Below are 14,470 nucleotides of genomic sequence, written 5' to 3'. Positions count from 1 at the left end.
ATAGCAGTTCTAACAGCATCTTTTCTGCTTCAGTTTTCACACTCTGTTAGATAGCAGTTCTAACAGCATCTTGTTTGCTCTAAGTTTCACACTCTGTTAGATAGCAGTTCTAACAGCATCTTTTTTGCTCTATGTTTTACATTCTGTTAGATAGCAGATCTAACATCATCTTTTCTGCTTCAGTTTTCACACTCTGCTAAATAGCATTTCTAACAGCATATTTTCTGCTTCACTTTTCACACTCTGTTAGATAGCAGTTCTAACAGCATCTTTTTTTTGCTCTACGTTTCACACCTGTTAGATAGCAGTTCTAACAGCATCTTTTTTGCTCTAAGTTTCACATTCTGTTAGATAGCAGTTCTAACAGCATCTTTTCTGCTTCAGTTTTCACACCTGTTAAATAGCAGTTCTAACAGCATATTTTCTGCTTCAGTTTTCACACTCTGTTAGATAGCAGTTCTAACAGCATATTTTTTGCTCTAAGTTTCACACTCTGTTAGATAGCAGTTCTAACAGCATCTTTTCTGCTTCAGTTTTCACACTCTGTTAAATAGCAGTTCTAACAGCATCTTTTCTGCTTCAGTTTTCACACTCAGTTAGATAGCAGTTCTAACAGCATCTTTTCGGCTTCAGTTTTCACACTCTTTTAAATAGCAGTTCAAACAGCATCTTTTGCTTCAGTTTTCACACTCTGTTACATAGCAGTTCTAACAGCATCGTTTTTGCTCTAAGTTTCACACTCTGTTAGATAGCAGTTCTAACAGCATCTTTTCTGCTTCAGTTTTCACACTCTGCTAGATAGCAGTTCTAACAGCATCTTTTTTGCTCTAAGTTTCACACTCTGTTAGATAGCAGTTCTAACAGCATCTTTTTTATCTAAGTTTCACATTCTGTTAGATAGCAGTTCTAACAGCATCTTTTCTGCTTCAGTTTTCACACTCTGTTAGATAGCAGTTCTAACAGCATCTTTTACTTCAGTTTTCACACTCTGTTAAATAGCAGTTCTAACAGCATCGTTTTTTGCTTAAGTTTCACACTCTGTTAGATAGCAGTTCTAACAGCATCTTTTCTGCTTCAGTTTTCACACTCTGTTAAATAGCAGTTCTAACAGCATCTTTTTGCTCTATGTTTCACACTCTGTTAGATAGCAGTTCTAACAGCATCTTTTTTTGCTCTAAGTTTCACATTCTGTTAGATAGCAGTTCTAAAAGCATCTTTTCTGCTTCAGTTTTCACACTCTGTTAAATAGCAGTTCTAACAGCATCTTTTCTGCTTCAGTTTTCACACTCTGTTAGATAGCAGTTCTAACAGCATCTTTCTGCTTCAGTTTTCACACTCTGTTAGATAGCAGTTCTAACAGCATCTTGTTTGCTCTAAGTTTCACACTCTGTTAGATAGCAGTTCTAACAGCATCTTTTGCTCTAAGTTTTACATTCTGTTAGATAGCAGATCTAACAGCATCTTTCTGCTTCAGTTTTCACACTCTGTTAAATAGCAGTTCTAACAGCATCTTTTCTGCTTCAGTTTTCACACTCTGTTAGATAGCAGTTCTAACAGCATCTTTTTGCTCTAAGTTTCACATTCTGTTAGATAGCAGTTCTAACAGCATCTTTTCTGCTTCAGTTTTCACACTCTGTTAAATAGCAGTTCTAACAGCATCTTTTCTGCTTCAGTTTTCACACTCTGTTAGATAGCAGTTCTAACAGCATGTTTTTTGCTCTATGTTTTACACTCTGTTAGATAGCAGTTCTAACAGCATCTTTTTTGCTCTATGTTTCACATTCTGTTAGATAGCAGTTCTAACAGCATCTTTCTGCTTCAGTTTTCACACTCTGTTAGATAGCAGTTCTAACAGCATCTTTTGCTCTAAGTTTCACATTCTGTTAGATAGCAGTTCTAACAGCATCTTTTCTGCTTCAGTTTTCACACTCTGTTAAATAGCAGTTCTAACAGCATCGTTTTTGCTCTAAGTTTCACACTCTGTTAGATAGCAGTTCTAACAGCATCTTTTTTGCTCTAAGTTTCACACTCTGTTAGATAGCAGTTCTAACAGCATCTTTTTTGCTTTAAGTTTCACACTCTGTTAGATAGCAGTTCTAACAGCATCGTTTTTGCTCTAAGTTTCACACTCTGTTAGATAGCAGTTCTAACAGCATCTTTTTTCTGCTTCAGTTTTCACACTCTGTTAGATAGCAGTTCTAACAGCATCTTGTTTGCTCTAAGTTTCACACTCTGTTAGATAGCAGTTCTAACAGCATCTTTTTTGCTCTATGTTTTACATTCTGTTAGATAGCAGATCTAACAGCATCTTTTCTGCTTCAGTTTTCACACTCTGTTAAATAGCATTTCTAACAGCATATTTTCTGCTTCAGTTTTCACACTCTGTTAGATAGCAGTTCTAACAGCATCTTTTTCTGCTTCAGTTTTCACACTCTGTTAAATAGCAGTTCTAAGAGCATATTTTCTGCTTCAGTTTTCACACCTGTTAGATAGCAGTTCTAACAGCATATTTTTTGCTCTAAGTTTCACACTCTGTTAGATAGCAGTTCTAACAGCATCTTTTCTGCTTCAGTTTTCACACTCTGTTAAATAGCACTTCTAACAGCATCTTTTCTGCTTCAGTTTTCACACTCAGTTAGATAGCAGTTCTAACAGCATCTTTCGGCTTCAGTTTTCACACTCTTTAAATAGCAGTTCAAACAGCATCTTTTTTTGCTTCAGTTTTCACACTCTGTTACATAGCAGTTCTAACAGCATCGTTTTTTGCTCTAAGTTTCACACCTGTTAGATAGCAGTTCTAACAGCATCTTTTCTGCTTCAGTTTTCACACCTGCTAGATAGCAGTTCTAACAGCATCTTTTTTTTTTGCTCTAAGTTTCACACTCTGTTAGATAGCAGTTCTAACAGCATCTTTTTTGCTCTAAGTTTCACATTCTGTTAGATAGCAGTTCTAACAGCATCTTTTCTGCTTCAGTTTTCACACTCTGTTAAATAGCAGTTCTAACAGCATCGTTTTTGCTCTAAGTTTCACACTCTGTTAGATAGCAGTTCTAACAGCATCTTTTCTACTTCAGTTTTCACACTCTGTTAAATAGCAGTTCTAACAGCATCTTTTTTGCTCTAAGTTTCACATTCTGTTAGATAGCAGTTCTAACAGCATCTTTTCTGCTTCAGTTTTCACACTCTGTTAAATAGCAGTTCTAACAGCATCTTTTCTGCTTCAGTTTTCACACTCTGTTAAATAGCAGTTCTAACAGCATCGTTTTTGCTCTAAGTTTCACACTCTGTTAGATAGCAGTTCTAACAGCATCTTTCTGCTTCAGTTTTCACACTCTGTTAAATAGCAGTTCTAACAGCATCTTTTTTGCTCTATGTTTCACACTCTGTTAGATAGCAGTTCTAACAGCATCTTTTTTGCTCTAAGTTTCACATTCTGTTAGATAGCAGTTCTAACAGCATCTTTTCTGCTTCAGTTTTCACACTCTGTTAGATAGCAGTTCTAACAGCATCTTTTCTGCTTCAGTTTTCACACTCTGTTAGATAGCAGTTCTAACAGCATCTTGTTTGCTCTAAGTTTCACACTCTGTTAGATAGCAGTTCTAACAGCATCTTTTTTGCTCTAAGTTTTACATTCTGTTAGATAGCAGATCTAACAGCATCTTTTCTGCTTCAGTTTTCACACTCTGTTAAATAGCAGTTCTAACAGCATCTTTTCTGCTTCAGTTTTTACACTCTGATAGATAGCAGTTCTAACAGCATCTTTTTGCTCTAAGTTTCACACTCTGTTAGATAGCAGTTCTAACAGCATCTTTTTTGCTCTAAGTTTCACATTCTGTTAGATAGCAGTTCTAACAGCATCTTTTCGGCTTTAGTTTTCACACTCTGTTAAATAGCAGTTCTAACAGCATCTTTTCTGCTTCAGTTTTCACACTCTGTTACATAGCAGTTCTAACAGCATCGTTTTTGCTCGAAGTTTCACACTCTGTTAGATAGCAGTTCTAACAGCATCTTTAATGTTTCAGTTTTCACACTATGTTAGATAGCAGTTCTAACAGCATCGTTTTGCTCTAAGTTTCACACTCTGTTAGATAGCAGTTCTAACAGCATCTTTTCTGCTTCAGTTTTCACACTCTGTTAGATAGCAGTTCTAACAGCATCTTTTTTGCTCTAAGTTTCACACTCTGTTAGATAGCAGTTCTAACAGCATATTTTTTGCTCTAAGTTTCACACTCTGTTAGATAGCAGTTCTAACAGCATCTTTTCTGCTTCAGTTTTCACACTCTGTTAAATAGCAGTTCTAACAGCATCTTTTCTGCTTCAGTTTTCACACTCTGTTAGATAGCAGTTCTAACAGCATCTTTTCGGCTTCAGTTTTCACACTCTGTTAAATAGCAGTTCTAACAGCATCTTTTCTGCTTCAGTTTTCACACTCTGTTACATTGCAGTTCTAACAGCATCGTTTTTGCTCTAAGATTCACACTCTGTTAGATAGCAGTTCTAACAGCATCTTTTTTGCTCTAAGTTTCACATTCTGTTAGATAGCAGTTCTAACAGCATCTTTTCTGCTTCAGTTTTCACACTCTGTTAAATAGCAGTTCTAACAGCATCTTTTCTGCTTCAGTTTTCACACTCTGTTAGATAGCAGTTCTAACAGCATCTTTTCTGCTTAAGTTTTCACACTCTGTTAGATAGCAGTTCTAACAGCATCTTTTTTGCTCTAAGTTTCACACTCTGTTAGATAGCAGTTCTAACAGCATCTTTTTTGCTCTAAGTTTAACATTCTGTTAGATAGCAGTTCTAACAGCATCTTTTCTGCTTCAGTTTTCACACTCTGTTAGATAGCAGTTCTAACAGCATCTTTTCTGCTTCAGTTTTCACACTCTGTTAAATAGCAGTTCTAACAGCATCGTTTTTGCTCTAAGTTTCACACTCTGTTAGATAGCAGTTCTAACAGCATCTTTTTTGCTCTAAGTTTCACATTCTGTTAGATAGCAGTTCTAACAGCATCTTTTCTGCTTCAGTTTTCACACTCTGTTAGATAGCAGTTCTAATAGCATCTTTTCGGCTTCAGTTTTCACACTCTGTTAAATAGCAGTTCTAACAGCATCGTTTCTGCTTCAGTTTTCACATTCTGTTACATAGCAGTTCTATCAGCATCGTTTTTGCTCTAAGTTTCACACTCTGTTAGATAGCAGTTCTAACAGCATCTTTTCTGCTTCAGTTTTCACACTCTGTTAGATAGCAGTTCTAACAGCATCTTTTTTGCTCTAAGTTTCACATTCTGTTAGATAGCAGTTCTAACTGCATCTTTTCTGCTTCAGTTTTCACACTCTGTTAGATAGCAGTTCTAACAGCATCTTTTCTGCTTCAGTTTTCACACTCTGTTAAATAGCAGTTCTAACAGCATCGTTTTTGCTCTAAGTTTCACACTCTGTTAGATAGCAGTTCTAAGAGCATCTTTTTTGCTCTAAGTTTCACATTCTGTTAGATAGCAGTTCTGACAGCATCTTTTCTGCTTCAGTTTTCACACTCTGTTAAATAGCAGTTCTAACAGCATCTTTTTTGCTCTAAGTTTCACATTCTGTTAGATAGCAGTTCTAACAGCATCTTTTTTGCTCTAAGTTTTACATTCTGTTAGATAGCAGTTTTAACAGCATCTTTTCTGCTTCAGTTTTCACACTCTGTTAAATAGCAGTTCTAACAGCATCTTTTCTGCTTCAGTTTTCACACTCTGTTAGATAGCAGTTCTAACAGCATCTTTTTTGCTCTAAGTTTCACACTCTGTTAGATAGCAGTTCTAACAGCATCTTTTTTGCTCTAAGTTTCACACTCTGTTAGATAGCAGTTCTAACAGCATCTTTTCTGCTTCAGTTTTCACACTCTGTTACATAGCAGTTCTAACAGCATCGTTTTTGCTCTAAGTTTCACACTCTGTTAGATAGCAGTTCTAACAGCATCTTTTTTGGTTAAGTTTTCACACTCTGTTAGATAGCAGTTCTAACAGCATCTTTTTTGCTCTAAGTTTCACACTCTGTTAGATAGCAGTTCTAACAGCATCTTTTTTGCTCTAAGTTTCACATTCTGTTAGATAGCAGTTCTAACAGCATCTTTTCTGCTTCAGTTTTCACACTCTGTTAGATAGCAGTTCTAACAGCATCTTTTCTGCTTCAGTTTTCACACTCTGTTAAATAGCAGTTCTAACAGCATCGTTTTTGCTCTAAGTTTCACACTCTGTTAGATAGCAGTTCTAACAGCATCGTTTTTGCTCTAAGTTTCACACTCTGTTAGATAGCAGTTCTAACAGCATCGTTTTTGCTCTAAGTTTCACACTCTGTTAGATAGCAGTTCTAACAGCATCTTTTTTGCTCTAAGTTTCACACTCTGTTAGATAGCAGTTCTAACAGCATCTTTTCTGCTTCAGTTTTCACACTCTGTTAGATAGCAGTTCTAACAGCATCTTTTTTGCTCTATGTTTCACACTCTGTTAGATAGCAGTTCTAACAGCATCTTTTTTGCTTCAGGTTTCACACTCTGTTAGATAGCAGTTCTAACAGCATCTTTTTTGATCTAAGCTTCACATAGCTATGGCAGGATATTCTGATGAAAAAAGACATGTCTTTGTGGTTTTTTATTTATTTTTTCTAGATCTGATTGTAATGAAGCTAGAATATTGTATATATTAATGCCTTGTTTCATACTACACATTAACTCGTTTCTTTCAGAGACTTAGAAACAAGAACATAAGTTTATTTTCAACTTGGATACGTTTCTTCTTTGTTTGATACACAAGTAGTTCTGCTCTTGTGACTGGGCTTTGGCAGAACATATTGACAATTTAAGAACATTCTTCGACATTTTCGTTTTCACTGAAGTTTCCTTCATTCATCATAGGGCACTCTATCCCTACTTTCTTACTATGGACTGATTAACCAAATGTAGGTCATTAGCAGCATTTTGACTTTGTTTTAAAGATTGTCTTACGAGAATTGCGATTTAGGTGAAAATATCAAATTTCATGATTTATGATAGAAATGGTTTTCTTCAACTTATTAATTTTAAAATCAGTTGTTTTAGTTTTATGTGACTTTTCTTATGTAACGTACAGAAACCATCGAAATATATTTTAAGAAATTATTTATCTAGTTTTTGTTTAGCAATTTCAAATATTCGGTAGTTAATCTAACAGCGTGTTATTTATCCCATTGTAAGAATATATACAAAATGGTCTCTCAATGAATCAGCTTGAAGCGGCTCAACGGTAAGTCTAGGGTTTTTTAAACTTATATTGTTCTTTTATATCCGCTTGGACGGAGCGTAAACAGTACATGGTACAAAGATTTTTTTTTGTTTGTTTTTTTTTGGAATTTCGCACAAAGCTACTCGAGGGCTATCTGTGCTAGCCGTCCCTAATTTAGCAGTGTAAGACTAGAGGGAAGGCAGCTAGTCATTACCACCCACCGCCAACATTCACATAAAAGGAAAAAAAAATAGCACTACGAAAAAGTTAAGAGAAATTTTAATTTCAAACCACCTTGGTCCTACACCCAAATACCAACCACGAATAGAGACAGACAGACTGAACTCCATGGAAGTAGATAATGAAATATTTCTGTAATGAGACAAAGTGTAGATAAACAAATATCTACATTATTATTATTTGTGGCACATGTATAGTTGTTTCTTGTGTGTTTTTGAATTTCGCGCAAAGCTACTCGAGGGCTATCAGCGTTAGCCGTCCCTAATTTATCAGTGTAAGACTAGAGGGAAGGCAGCTAGTCATCATCACCCACCGCCAACTCTTGAGCTGCTCTTTTACCAACGAATAGTGGGATTGACCGTCACATTATAACGCCCCCACGGCTGGGAGGGCGAGCATGTTTCGCGCGACGCGGGCTCGAACCCGCGACCCTTGGATTACGAGTCGCACGCCTTACGCGCTAGGCCATGCCGGGCCCAGTACAAAGAAATTATGTTTAACAACAAACAAACAACCTAGTTAAATATCTTTGGGAAAATAATAATCAAAATCAAAAATAATAATAATACTGTGCGCTAATGTAGCAAGTAGACACGACTTGTAATTTCAATTTAAATATCTTAGATGTTAAAAGCCTAATTTTGTGAATCCTTAACCACAGAAACGTTTTTAATTCCAAGTTGGATCGGTGGTACGTTTTATGTAGTTACAACGTTAAAATACGGATTGGATCACTTTTGGTGGATGGCGTGAAAATGTGTGTTTTTTTCTTATAACAAAGCCATACTGGACTATCTGCTGAGTCCACCAGGCTTGAAGATAGTGTATCTTGGGGCTTTGCTTTAACAAAAAGAACAACAACAGAGATAAAACATGTTTATTTCTTATATTCTTATTTAACAAAGTATTTTACGTTTAGAGTATTTTATGTTTAGGGTTTATCATAACCATTGATAGTATTTACTTTAAGTTGAAATTATTATGAAAATTGAAAAACACACAAATAAGTAAATTAATTAAATGGTTTGGCTTCAAAAATAGACACTAATTTTTTATAGCCTCGTTCTGAAAGATCTTCACGTGATTTCACGTTTAGTAAGTTGATAATTTGTTGGTGTTAGTTTAACAGATGTAAAGGTCTGGAAGTCATTCTGTACTATGTTCTTTAAAAGTTTAATTCGTTAAAACACGTCGTCTAGCTTTATTTCCACAGATCTAGGCTTATAAATAAGTAAGCATTAAGTTGAGAAATATTCTATTAAATGTAGTGTACCTTTCTCTGCCCACACAATATGGCTGAACGATGTGCGTGCGCAATGTTCCCTAAGTAGGTCCTTTGACAAAGGACGATAAATAAAGGTCATAGTGTTACGAACGGCATTAAATGACACTTTCATTTTGGTGTTGGTTTATCGTAGTAATTATTTAAATAGTTGCTAAACTCGAATCGTTCGTCCAATCACTTATCCATTTAAACTCGAACTTTGAAGGTTACAAAACAAATTTACGAAAATTGATTCAGTCAGTTCATCATGGAAACTTGTGACGTCAAGACTATACGTATATTTGTGGTTTGTTTAGATGTTTCTACCTAAAACATTCACCCCAAAGAAAAATAATACATCAACGGTTATAGAATATATTAAACAAAATTTAATATTAACAGCATTCAGGTCTCTATAAACAAAAATAAATTTTGAATAACAAGAAACAAAGAACAAAGACAAATTCGTCGTATGGTTTTCCTTTGTTGATATCAAATTTTAATATTTTGGGCTTGCTGTTTTCTGAGGTACGTTTGTTAATTTTTTAAAATTCCATTTCAATATATGCATTTCAGTAAAATAATATGGTTTTAAATATCGTGCAAAGCTACATGAGCGCTATCTGCACTATCCGTCCCTAATTTAGGACCCGGCATGGCCAGGTGGGTTAAGGCGTTCGACTCGTAATCTGAGGGTCGCGGGTTCGAATCCCCGTCTCACCAAATACGCTCGCCCGTTCAGACGTGAGGACTTTATAATGTGACGGTGAATCCACTGTTCGTTGGTAAAAGAGTAGCCCAAGAGTTGGCGGTGCTTGGTGATGACTATCTGCTTTCCCTCTAGTCTTTTTAGACTAGAAATTAGGGATGGCTAGCGCAGTTAGCCCTAGTGTAGCTTTTTGCGCGAAATTCAAACACAAGCATTTAAACAAACCCTAATTTAGCAGAGTAAGACTAGAGGGGAAGACAGCTGGTCATCACCTCCCATCACCAACTCTTGGGCTACTCTTTTACCAATGAATAGTGGGATTTACCGTCACATTATAATGCCCCCTACGGCTGAAAGGGCGAGCATGTTTGGTGCGACGGGGATTCTAACCCGCGATCCTCGGATTACGAGTCGAACACCTAAACCCACATGGCCATGCCAGGCCAAAATAATATGGAGATGCGTAAGCACTATTGACGAAATAAACACATTCAATCCTTAATTTTACGTGTTCATCTCTGTAGTGCCATAACAATATATATTCCTTTTTACTTATTTATTTTTCTTCGAAAGAAATTGAATATGTTATACAGATGTAAGTTAAACGTGGGCGTACGATTAATCTATTAAACATTAATTAAAAATTAAATGTCTTTATTGGTAATGCGGTTAAAAAATGAATTAAAGCAGTTATGAATTATTATTGAATAAAGAACATTTCGTTGATTTATTTCTATTTAGTTTAATTTTTTAACAGTACTCCTAATGTTTTGTTAGACAAGCGGTAAGATGGCAAAACCTACTTACCAATACCAGTACCAACTAATACCATCATCATTATGTTACCTGTAGCAATATTTTTATTTCCTGCTAAAATGTGTAAATCTGATTGTATTTGACCCCCCCTCTAATATCAGGGGTTCGATTCCCCTCGGTGGGCTCAGCAGATAACCCAATGTGGCTTTGCTATAAGAAAAACACACAGTGATGGTACTTGTAAAAAAATTTAAAGACTATGCATTACAAACACGGTTCAAAGCAAGAGTTTTAAACCTTTTCAAATTCACCAACGATCACATGTTATTACTTCATTCCCACACAGCGTTCAGTAGAATGAGTTCGAAAAATGGTTAAAACATCTTATAATTCATTACAGCTTTTTTTATGAAAGGTGTCCTTCGGTTAAGCTGTCCTTAATATCTGTTGTGTGGAAGTGTTTTTGTTTCTCTCGATTTTTCAATGGTATCAAAGTCTAGGAAAGCTTCAATATATTTTAGTTTCCCAAAAGGAATGCTATGAAACACTATTTTACAAATATGACATTGTCAAACTACACAGAAAAGTTATTTGAGTTTTTTCGCACGACTTTCCAAAAGATTAGCGTGACGAACGTGACAAATCAACTTCATCTCATAACACCTCCTAGAGTTTCAACAATCGTGATTGAACCAGGGATTGCGATTCGACGTGCAGTGGCTACAAAAGTAGCAAACAGATTTTTTTTAAAGTCCAGTTATTTTCTGTACATGATATCACTACTAAGATATTGCTTTAGTTTATACCTAGAAACAAATTCTAATTGGTTAAAGATACCTTGTAAGATACGTAATTATATTAAGTCCAGCTGTATTAAGATATCATGCAAGTGTTTAGTAAATTATAATGTTTATATCATTCTTTATATATCATATAACGGAACTGCATTATCAAATAACAAAACTTACCTTCATTAATAGATACAATAATCATTATATCCTGCTTATTAGCAGACGTTTCTATTCCTTCGCGTCTCCATGGTTACGAAAGAATTAATTTACTTTTGCTAATATGATCCGTCACGTGACGACTTGATTATTCCAAATCGACTAACCAGTAGAAATGTCATGCGATAAGCTAAGCCTCTCAACTACTAATCACTCACGATTTTAAGAAAGGAATGCTAGTTACACTTGCATGGAAAAGGGATTTATTTTTAAAAAATAGGCTCACTTGCGAATTATAAAGATTTAAGATATAATTTGGTATATTATTACAACACTCTAATTATGAAGCGTTTCGTTAGTTTTCCTTACTAAAATAATGAATACAAATAGATAAGAAAAAGAAAGTTTAATTTAGAAATAGTTGTCTAATTTCATCTGCTAACTTGTTTTTATTTTCTATCAAATGTTTTGAATTTATTACACTTTGAATTAGCTTAAAATTACGTTTACTAGAGTTTCTAGTTTAAAAGAAAAGTAAATACATATTTACAGAAAGTGTCATGTCTCGTAAAAACCAACAACAGTATATTAGAAAGTTAAGAATAACTAAACACTTCGTATTTTAATTTCATAAATAAAAAGATTGATAATGGTAATTTCAACATTAACACGCACACACGCATATGCACAAGTATTCACAGCAGCCTAGCGTAGTTAAAGTTTTCATTTTAAATTGATTGTATTTCTTCAAATATATAAAAGACCCCTAAATATAGAATTACAGTTAAAGGAAAGCAAATATCGTTGCGTTTACATTTTAGGGGCTAAGGGAAAAGCTATGTTTTTTGTAACTCGTTGGTATCTTGATAAACACAACATGCTAATATCTTCCTCATTATTTAGTGGCAATAACAGTTTAACAGTCAACCTGACAAAAAATCCCGGATAGATTGACGTCATATCAAATTCAGTGAATCTTAGTTGAGGTTATATCAAATTCAGTGACTCTTAGTTGAGGTTATATCAAATTTAGTGAATCTTAATTGAGGTTATATCAAATTCAGTGAATCTTAATTGAGGTTATATCAAATTCAGTGAATCTTAGTTGAGGTTATATCAAATTCAGTGAATCTTAATTGAGGTTATATCAAATTTAGTGAATCTTAGTAGAGGTTATATCAAATTCAGTGAATCTTAGTTGAGGTTATATCAAATTCAGTGAATCTTACTTGAGGTTATATCAAATTTAGTGAATCTTATTTGAGGTTATATCAAATTCAGTGAATCTTAGTTGAGGTTATATCAAATTTAGTGAATCTTAGTTGAGGTTATATCAAATTTAGTGAATCTTAGTTGAGGTTATATCAAATTCAGTGAATCTTAATTGGGGTTACATCAAATTTAGTGAATCTTAGTTGAGGTTATATCAAATTTAGTGAATCTTAATTGAGGTTACATCAAACTCAGTGAATCTTAGTTGAGGTTATATCAAATTCAGTGAATCTTAGTTGAGGTTATATCAAATTCAGTGAATCTTAATTGAGGTTATATCAAATTCAGTGAATCTTAATTGAGGTTATATCAAATTTAGTGAATCTTAGTTGAGGTTATATCAAATTCAGTGAATCTTAATTGAGGTTGTATCAAATTTAGTGAATCTTAGTTTATTATATTAAATTTAGTGAATCTTAGTTGAGGTTATATCAAATTTAGTGAATCTTAGTTGAGGTTATATCAAATTCAGTAAATCTTAGTTGAGGTTATATCAAATTCAGTGAATCTTAATTGAGGTTATATCAAATTCAGTGAATTTTAATTGAGGTTATATCAAATTCAGTGAATCGTTAAAACCAACTTTAACGAGAATAAAAAGGAAAAGTCAGTGACACAAAGATATATATTTATGTGGAGATTACTTTCCAAAGCTCTTTTATGGCAGAATGCTTGCATGATATACCGCTGACTGGCGCTGATGAGAACCTGACGTTTCACTAATATCATTACGATGAATATGGAAATATTCAAATGAAGGCATACGGTTTTTAATACGAATATCCATATCATTGGTGAATACCATGATGAAAAACATATTTGATGGATAACCATTCTTTTACATTAACAAAATACACTATGACGCATGTAGAGACAAGTTAAGTTTCAAAGGATACAATACATTAGAAGAGAACGTTAGAATAACAGATGGCTTAAAACACTGAATTTATACACCTTACAAGTTTATACAAGTCTAGAACTGGAATGTTAAATAAAATTACGGATGTTTTTTAAGATTTGTTTTCCCTGATATTAAATTTTTCAGCTTATTTCTGGAGTCAACTCTGAAATCGTTCTTGTCATCACGGTCTATTTTATTATTAATTTTAGGATTGATTACATTTATTAAAACTAATTTCATGGGCACGTGTTCAATATACTGTCCGGCGTATAGTCTTAAACAGATTGAAGTAGTGTCACTTTGACGTATTGATATAAAGCAGGTTCAAACTTATGCACTTGTCAGAAGCATTCTTAATCTCAAAATACATCATTGAGCTAAAACTCCGCAGTAACTTGAAGAATTCCTGTGTGCTAAGTGGATGTTCCTCTTTCAATTAATATACTTTGCTCATCTTGTTACATTCCATATTAAATTACGATACTCGCTGTAAATGAACAACGAACGAAGTAATTTATTTGTTTTGTTTGTTTGTTCTAATTAAGCACAATGGGCTATCTGTGCTCTGCCCACGAAGGGTATCGAAACAAAGTTTCTAAGAAGAGTTGTAAGTCTGCAGACATACCGCTGTGCCTCTGGGAGGTAAGTACTTTATTACTGAATCATTTTGAATAAACATGAAGCAAGTCATTTTGATTAATCTCTGCCACTACTTGTAACCACAGGAAAGTTTGAATCCCAAGGCATCAAAAAAAGTTAAGTTTTCCCGAAAGTTGTTGATAATGCTGTCCTTTTTTTAAAAAAAATATTAACATGTTAATAAAGGCAGGTAACTGTCACCTAAGTGTTAAAAAAGGCTCCATTTTAAAGATGAAAAATATTAACACCATCTTCTTATCTCAGTTATAATTTACTTTATGTTTAAAGATTGATATAATTAATAAATTCACGTGATTAAAATTTTTATGAACGATTTAATTAGATATTTTCTTCCATATATATTAGGCGGGTGGTAAAAACTAGTCTAATGAGGATAAGCGAATTTCAATAGTTAGTTCAATGCCTTCAGGGAAATCACACGAAGTTCGTTTCTCCGGATTTTAAGTATATCGAATGAAACAAGGTTTCTAGATGGTTGCTTGAA

This window comes from Tachypleus tridentatus, chromosome 12 (genome assembly GCF_004210375.1).
Source record: "Tachypleus tridentatus isolate NWPU-2018 chromosome 12, ASM421037v1, whole genome shotgun sequence".
Classification (NCBI taxonomy): Eukaryota; Metazoa; Arthropoda; class Merostomata; order Xiphosura; family Limulidae; genus Tachypleus; species Tachypleus tridentatus.
The sequence above is the reverse complement of the archived record's forward strand: the minus strand, read 5'-3'. Positions refer to the sequence as shown.